The sequence below is a fragment of the Arvicanthis niloticus genome, chromosome 1 (genome assembly GCF_011762505.2).
Source record: "Arvicanthis niloticus isolate mArvNil1 chromosome 1, mArvNil1.pat.X, whole genome shotgun sequence".
Lineage (NCBI taxonomy): Eukaryota > Metazoa > Chordata > Mammalia > Rodentia > Muridae > Arvicanthis > Arvicanthis niloticus.
The window spans coordinates 129277482-129285065 of record NC_047658.1 but is presented as its reverse complement, the minus strand read 5'-3'; the positions used below and the strand labels follow the sequence as shown (position 1 = coordinate 129285065).

The 7584-nt window shown below is 43.6% G+C and overlaps 1 pseudogene; it reads right to left on the bottom strand.

Moving 5' to 3' along the window:
• Window positions 1-5789: 5789 nt before the first annotated feature.
• Window positions 5790-6537, bottom strand: LOC117721091 (large ribosomal subunit protein eL27 pseudogene; annotated as a pseudogene).
• Window positions 6538-7584: the final 1047 nt, after the last annotated feature.

Sequence of the window (7584 nt, the reverse complement as noted above, 5' to 3'; positions counted from 1 at the left end):
ATACTGCTTCATCCCTTATAGGTGTTCCCTCTATGTTCCTGAGTGTATACACGTGTGCATGCACATACACACACTCTGCTTGAAGATTTCCACAATATCTGGCTGTCATTGAATTTTAACAAACACAATCTTCTAGGAAGGGAGAGTGTTAGCATACATTTTTTTACAACCTACTTTTAATAGGGGTTCAAGCTCTCCTCTAGCCCACCACCCAGCAGAGGTAGCGGAAGAGAAAAGTTATTAGGCTATGGGGGAAGTGGGCCTGTTCAGTAATAGTTCTTTGGGGGCGAGCTTGATCTTCTCTCTCAGCAGTTTAGTCCCATAGCAAACACCAAATATGACTCAGCAGCTGCAGACCAGTCCTCTAGGCAGGCAGACACCAGGCATGAACCAGCAGCTGTAGTTCAATTCCAAAGAACCCCCCAGGCTTATCAACTGGCCTGTGGTGAGGCTACAGAAGCAGCAAGCTGCTGTAGAAACCTCACTGGCAGTTCTTTGGCGAGAGTTTCTCTCAATGGCAGCATTACCACAAGTTGAGCTCAACAATGGTTTATAAGGCAGACAAATACATGTGTGTCGTTATAGAAGAATAGTTAGGCAGAGCAAACCAAACCAAAGCTCAGTGCTCCTCTCCCACTGTCTGTGGGGTCATAGTTATACTCCTTCATCACAGGTCCTTTCATATGTTTGTTATATGAAAACATTCTTTCATCTGTGTCTGCTTCAGGAAAACATTCTTTCCCGTGTCTGTTCGAGCAAAACATCCTTTCTCTTGTGTGCCCCAGCAAAAATATTGTTTGACATAACTAACTTTCCAAAGAAACTATAAGTTTCCACTTCAGGAAAGTAACAGGAAGTAAGAGTATTAAAAGAATTGTCTGAGGCTGTTTGAGCCAGGTGGTGGCGGCGCTTGGCTTTCTTTTTCACCCATTAAACTGTCAGTTTGAAATTCTGAAGTCCCTTCATTTCACATCTGTGAAGCAAGATATTAGCTCCTTAACATATATTTAACATTAATTTTAAGTGTATGGGTATTTTGTCTGCATGTATGTTGGTGTACCACATACATGCCATGCCTGGTGCATACTGAGCAGGTTGTGTTTATGTATTTAAGATGTATATGTGTAGCTGGGCAGGGGTGGGGGTGTGGGGGGGTGGGAGCGCAGGGTACACACCTTTAATCCGAGAAGTGGGGAGGCAGATGTGGGCAAATCACTGAGTTCGAGGCCAACCTCATCTACAGCCAGGGCTACACAGAGAAGTCTTGTCTCAAAAAAGCAAGCAAGCAAACAGACAAAAATTTGTACACACACACACACACACACACACACACATCTGCATAAGTGTGTAATAAAATTCATGAAAAAAGAGGCCATGAATTTGAAAAAGAGCAGGGAGGGGTACACAGACTTGGAGGGAGAAAGAGGAAGAGGAAATGATATAACTATATTCTACTTTCAAAAAAATAAAGCCGGGCAGTGGTGGCACACGCCTTTAATCCTAGCACTTGGGAGGCAGAGGCAGGCAGATTTCTGAATTCGAGGCCAGCCTGGTCTACAAAGTGAGTTCCAGGACAGCCAAGGCTATACAGAGAAACCCTGTCTCGAAAACCCAAAATAAAAATAAAAATAAAAATAAAAATAAAAATAAAAATAAAAATAAAAATAAAAATAAAAACAAGGGCTGGAGAGATGGCTCAGCAGTTAAGAGTACTGACTGCTCTTCCAGAAGTTCTGAGTTCAATTCCCAGCAACCACATGGTGGCTCACAACCATCTGTAATGGGATCTGACATCCTCTTCTGGTGTGTCTGAAAACAGCTATAGTTGTAGTCATATACATAAAATAAATAAATAAGTCTTTAAAAATGAAAACAAAGTTTTAAGAAAAAAAATTTACTTTAGTTTATTAGTCACCTGGAGAGAAAAATCAATGGCCCTGCACCTATTAAGGAATTATCCACAACATGCCAAGGCAATAGTAATTAGTCTACTTCAGACCTAGGTCAAGCAGTTTATTTGGGGTTCAAGTGGTGAGTCAGTCCAAAGAGGTTTGGACTTCCAGCATGAGGGACTTATGGGGTGTTTGTGGGGGTCAGTGTGTGTGTGTGTGTGTGTGTGCACGTAGACTAGTGACAAGAACAGTTTATCTTGAGTTTCTTTCTTCCCTTTCCACCCCTCCCCTTCCCCATCTACTGCCTGGAGCCAAACCCAGGAAATTACCTGCTATTCTAAGAGAACCTCAGGAAATTACCTGCTGTTCTGGAAAGACTAGTCAGTACAAGGTTAAGAAAGGACGTTCACAGGTCTCAAGTCCCAGGAACTTAAAGAACGTCTGGCATTTCCTTGGAGCCAGTTACAACAATGGGATGGTCTAGGGCAATAAGGATATGACAGTGGATTGGTCTTAGATAATAAGGATTCAATAGTAGCCCTAAGCAATGACCCTCTCCCAAACTTCCCGGTTTGCTGTGTCTTTTATAACCTGCCCCTAAAATTAAAGTTTCAGAGCTTGATCAGAACCTCAGACTTGCTCTCGTTCTTTGTGTCTCTTGTCCTTTCATTCGTTCGCCCCCTTCCCTAAGGTCTCCTCAAATCCCCTTGGGCCAGGGCAATCTACCCTGTTTGCTTGTGGTCTCACACTCCATAGAACTGCGTTGCTTCCTTTCAGGATAGCTTCAGCTTTGGCTTCTTTCTCCTTATTAGATTGAGTGACAGGTGAAAGCTGTTGTCTGAGATGTGGCAGGCAGAGGAGAGAGCGGAGTGTGGATCCACAGCTGCCCCCAGAACTTGTCTGGATCCCTCTTGTTCCGTTGGTATCATCTATCCTCCATCTTCTGTGTATCAGAATCTAAACTGATGTTCACGGAGGAACTTCAAGTGGATCTGGACACAGCCCTCTTCTCGTAACATCCTCACCTCCTACTGTTCTTGCAGTAGTCTAGGGCCCTTGGGTGTTTGGGATATAAAGGAGTTTTTTCTGGTCCTCTCTCCTCAAGGGCAGAGAACAGGAAGTAAATAAGCTGTGGGGCTAAGCGTGGGCATTTAATAGCTCTCTAGTAGCCGAGAGATGATACAGACGGTAACTAGAGATTAACTTTTTTTAAGGGAGGCATTTTGTGCAGATTTTTCCTCTCAAGAAGAACCAACAGTCGTGCCAAGCCCTGGCATTGATGTAAACACCAGCCTGGCCATTAAGCACCAGTTTCGTAAGAGCTATTCCATCCTCTTTGACAAGACACTGAGTCCAAGGAAGACACAGTTCAGAGATAAATACAGAAGACATCTGTATTTATTAGACTGAGTGCTATCGGGGAAGCTGTAGCTATGTTAAAAATAACATGCGATTCAAAGTTCACAGGATAAATATAGCTAGCCGGGAACAGATGAGTAATGTTGGTATGGTGGGTTGTGCTCCCAACCAGGGGGTGGTGCTGAGTGCTGGAATTCACTTTTTTGATATTCCTTAGGCATTCGCAAGGCACAAAACAAAGCCCTGCTCTTGGGACTGGAGGCAGCTATGACATAAAGAAGAGTTTGTTAAGGAAATAAAAATGTCCTTCTATTTTACGACTACATTGCTTGTTCGGATCCTGCCGTTCTTGTATTCCGCGCTGTGATTCCATCAGCTATTTCCTGGTATGGCCCTGCTAAAAGCTCTTTCTATAATCAAAGCATGTAGAAAGCTGCCCTGAAGAAGGGAGCTTGGAAAAGATCAGCTAGCACCCAGGACTCACTGCCACAGCGTATAAATTGCATTGTTGCCTGGCTCTAGCTCTGTCTGCTGCTTTTGCTTGATTTGGTGTAGGAATTGAGTGAGCCCAGGGCCTCTCCTGTGCCAAGCATGCTTTGTCCCAGAGAACTGCCTCTCTTCCAGGGAACTGCACCCTATCCCCCAACCTAATTTTTAAATTTCACTCTTTTTTGTTTTCTTTCTTTTGTGGGATTTATAGAAAATTTTACTCAAAATTCTAGCCATTGTACCTGTTTTTAAGAAGGATCTTTGGTTCTTGTCGATCAGCAGAGACAGCACACCCTGGGGACACATTACTAATGTACATTCTTTGGTCCACCCTACCGACCTATTGTACCAGGAATTGTGGGAATGGGACCCAGAGATGCTGAATTAACAAGCCTTCTGGGAAACTCATGTTGGCTTGAGAACCACAGTTCCAACAGAACTAAAGGAAATCGCGCCCCCTGGAGGCCACATGACCACAGCCACCAGAAGTAGTTGCATCTACCCAAGCAGTCCAGAGTGAGGCAGAGAGGCAGGGTTTGCAAGTCCTACTGCCCTGTCTGTACAAAGACACTATTGCATGCAACTCCAGAGGCTCCGGATTGATTTAACTATAAAGGATGGTGCCAGTTTGAAGACGGGTGAGTATGGGTGTATTAAAAGATGAATATTTGCTGATCTGTTTATTGCTTCCATTTCTGGTACTTGGTTCACTTCCATATTCAAAATCTTGCAAGGGATCTCCATTGAGCAGTCCTTCAGCCTTGTCTCAAACCTCTGCAACAGGATCCTGTTCCCATATTCAGCTCTTGCTTGCCTTCCACATGGAGAAATGCTGCTTGCTTTCTTCTGTGTTTACGCTGCCCAGGCAACAGCAGGAGTCCGTCCGTCCATACACGCCTCCTACAACTGTGCTCTTTGCTAGGAGCAGCTCCTGGAGGGCTGGAGCCGTGGCTGAGTCCCTTTGATCCTGCCTTAGCACGCTGTTCTTGGTGAGGGGTATTGTAAAAAATACTTTCAAGCGAATACATGTGTTAGGCATTTCTGGAATGGCCCAATCGTCTCCCTTCACATAGTTCCTCTCAATGTGAAATGCCCTATGGCCAATGCCAATGAGAAACGCCTCGTGTCTATCTCTAGGCTGTCTAAACCCCATCTGTCCTTTAAGGCTCATTTAGAGTTGAACTGCAGACTATGGAGCATGCCCTTGATCCTGCAGTCACATCTGGTGAGTCCACTGAGTCTCACTGTTTTGGGGATGAGTACAAGGAAAAAGACATCAGTGAGTCAATGATACAATATATGTATATATACATATATATATGTATATATGACATATATATGGTTGTGTTGTGTTGGTTGAGGACTTAATGTATACCACATCGCCTTAATTTTAAAATCAATTTATGAGGAAGATATTATTTATTATTATTGTTGTTATCAAATATAATGAAGTAGAGGGAAGCTGGCCTTAAATAATTTGCTTAAGAAGTAAAATGAGACGTTTCAAAGCTAGTACTAAAACCCAGGCTTGATCTACTCTTAAGGTCAATGGTCTTAACTTAAGTCTATGTAGGTAATAGACAAAGTACAGATATTCCTGATGTTCAAACTCAAAAATTATGAATATAAATAGACCACTAGAAATTTGGACTGACATTTTCTTTTTTTTTTTTTAAACCAAGATCTCACTACACAATCCAAGTTAACCTATATCTTAGTTCTCCTGGGATTACATATACGCACAACCATGTATTGGAAATTGGAATTGATATGCTAGTCAGTGGATACAAATAGATTGATGTCCAGCCAGTTAGGCATTTCTCTGGGATCAGGAAAATATAGGGCATAAATAAGACTGACAGGTCCTTGATCTTTAAACATTAATTTCTGCCTGGTGGTGGGGCATATATCTTTAATCATAGCACTTGGGAGGCAGAGACAGGTGAATTTCTGTGAGTTTGAGACCAGCTTGTTCTACAGAGCAAGTTGCAGGACAGCCAGGGCTACACAGGGAAACCCTGTTTCAAAAAATTAAAAACCCAAACCAAATACCGCCCCTCCCCCAAATTATTTTGTATTGGGAAGATTTTTTTTTTTTTAATTTTTAATGACGAAAACAAAAATACACCTAAAAGCGAAGCTTCTGGAAAAACCATTTGTTCTTCCCTGTCTTGTATCGCTCCTCAAACTTGACCTCGGCCTCCCGCCTGGCCTTGCGTTTCAAAGCTGGGTCCCTGAACACATCCTTGTTGACAACAGTTTTATCCAAGGGGATATCCACAGAGTGCCGTGTCGGCATGAGGTGGTTGTAGTTATAAACTTTCACAAAGGACTTGATCTTGGATCGCTTGGCGATTTTCTTCTTGCCCGTGGCAGCTGTCACTTTTCGGGGATAGCAGTCAATTGCAGCCACAAGGGCATGGCTGTAAGGGTGGTCTGAGGTGCCATCATCAATGTTCTTCATGATGACGGCTTTGCGTCTGGAGTAGCACCCAGCCAGGACCAGCACCACCTTCCCGGGTTTCATGAACTTGCCCGTTTGGACAGCAAGAAGCAGGCACCCAGCAGAAAGGAAAGCAGTGAGTGTACTGGGAAGATTTGATGGAAGAGTCTGTTCTGGGCATAATGAAGGAAGCACAGGACCTGAAGCTAAGGACACTGGAGGGAACCAACGAGCAGAAGCCACACCCACCAGACCCCCACCCTTGCCCCCAGGAGAACTGACTCTGATCAAGTTGTCCTGGCATAGGTTCTGTAGAAGGAACCTGGCCCAGGATGTCCCAGATAGGAAGTCCATGACCATATCTAGGAGGGAGACCTTAGATGAAAGTCTCTCCTTTTGGTTTGTGTCACTAACACTGTCCCCAGTGCCTGAAAATGAGTGAAAAACTCAAATAGTGTCTCTCTCTCTCTCTCTCTCTCTCTCTCTCTCTCTCTCTCTCTCTCACACACACACACACACACTCACACACAAACACACACAAGAGGGGGGTTAATAAAGTATATGTAAATTGGTTTTATTTATTTATTTATTTATTTATTTATTGAGATGGGTTTCTCTGTGTAGCTCTGGCTGTCCTGTAACTTACTTTATAGAGAAGGCTGTTCCACACACAGAGGCAGGACCAGTTCCCAAGTTTTTTTGGATATGCCAAGCATCAGCAGCATCAGAAGAAGGTGGGACGAGTCTGTTGGTAACAACTCACCAGAGAATATTTTGTTTCCAATCTAGCGGTCCATGAAATTATATGTCCTTGTCTAGATGCAGACAGGAAGGTGTTACCTGTTTGTAGAAAACTAAGCAACAATAGCAAGCCCAATTAAAAATCAACCTGCCTTTTGTTATCACAGTGTAATTAGAGCTAAAAACCTGGTCAGCAACAAAATGTACCTTCCTATGGTGGGTGTGGAGGGGGGTGAGCTTCTCCACAGATGTCTCCAGGGCTGCTGTATTACTGATATAATCTTGGGTTCAGTTAGTGCCACCCTTTTGCTTTTTCCTTGCTCAAACTTGACATTCCATGTGGTCTTCCTGGGTCTGGCTTCTCTTTTCAGGGGCTGCTGCTTCTTGCAGATGCTACGAGCCATTTTCTTCATTTTGGGGTTTACAACTGTTGTCTTTACAGGTAGACTTTCCCATGCTCTCTACTTTTTTTGACCTACACTATCTGTCCTCCAGGTTACTGCCACCTTCCTCCTCCTCCTCCTCCTCCTCCTCCTCCTCCTCCTCCTCCTCCTCCTCCTCCTCCTCCTCATCTTTTTCTTCTTCTTCTTCTTCTTCTTCTTCTTCTTCTTCTTCTTCTTCTTCTTCTTCTTCTTCTTCTTCTTCTTCTTCTTCTTCTTC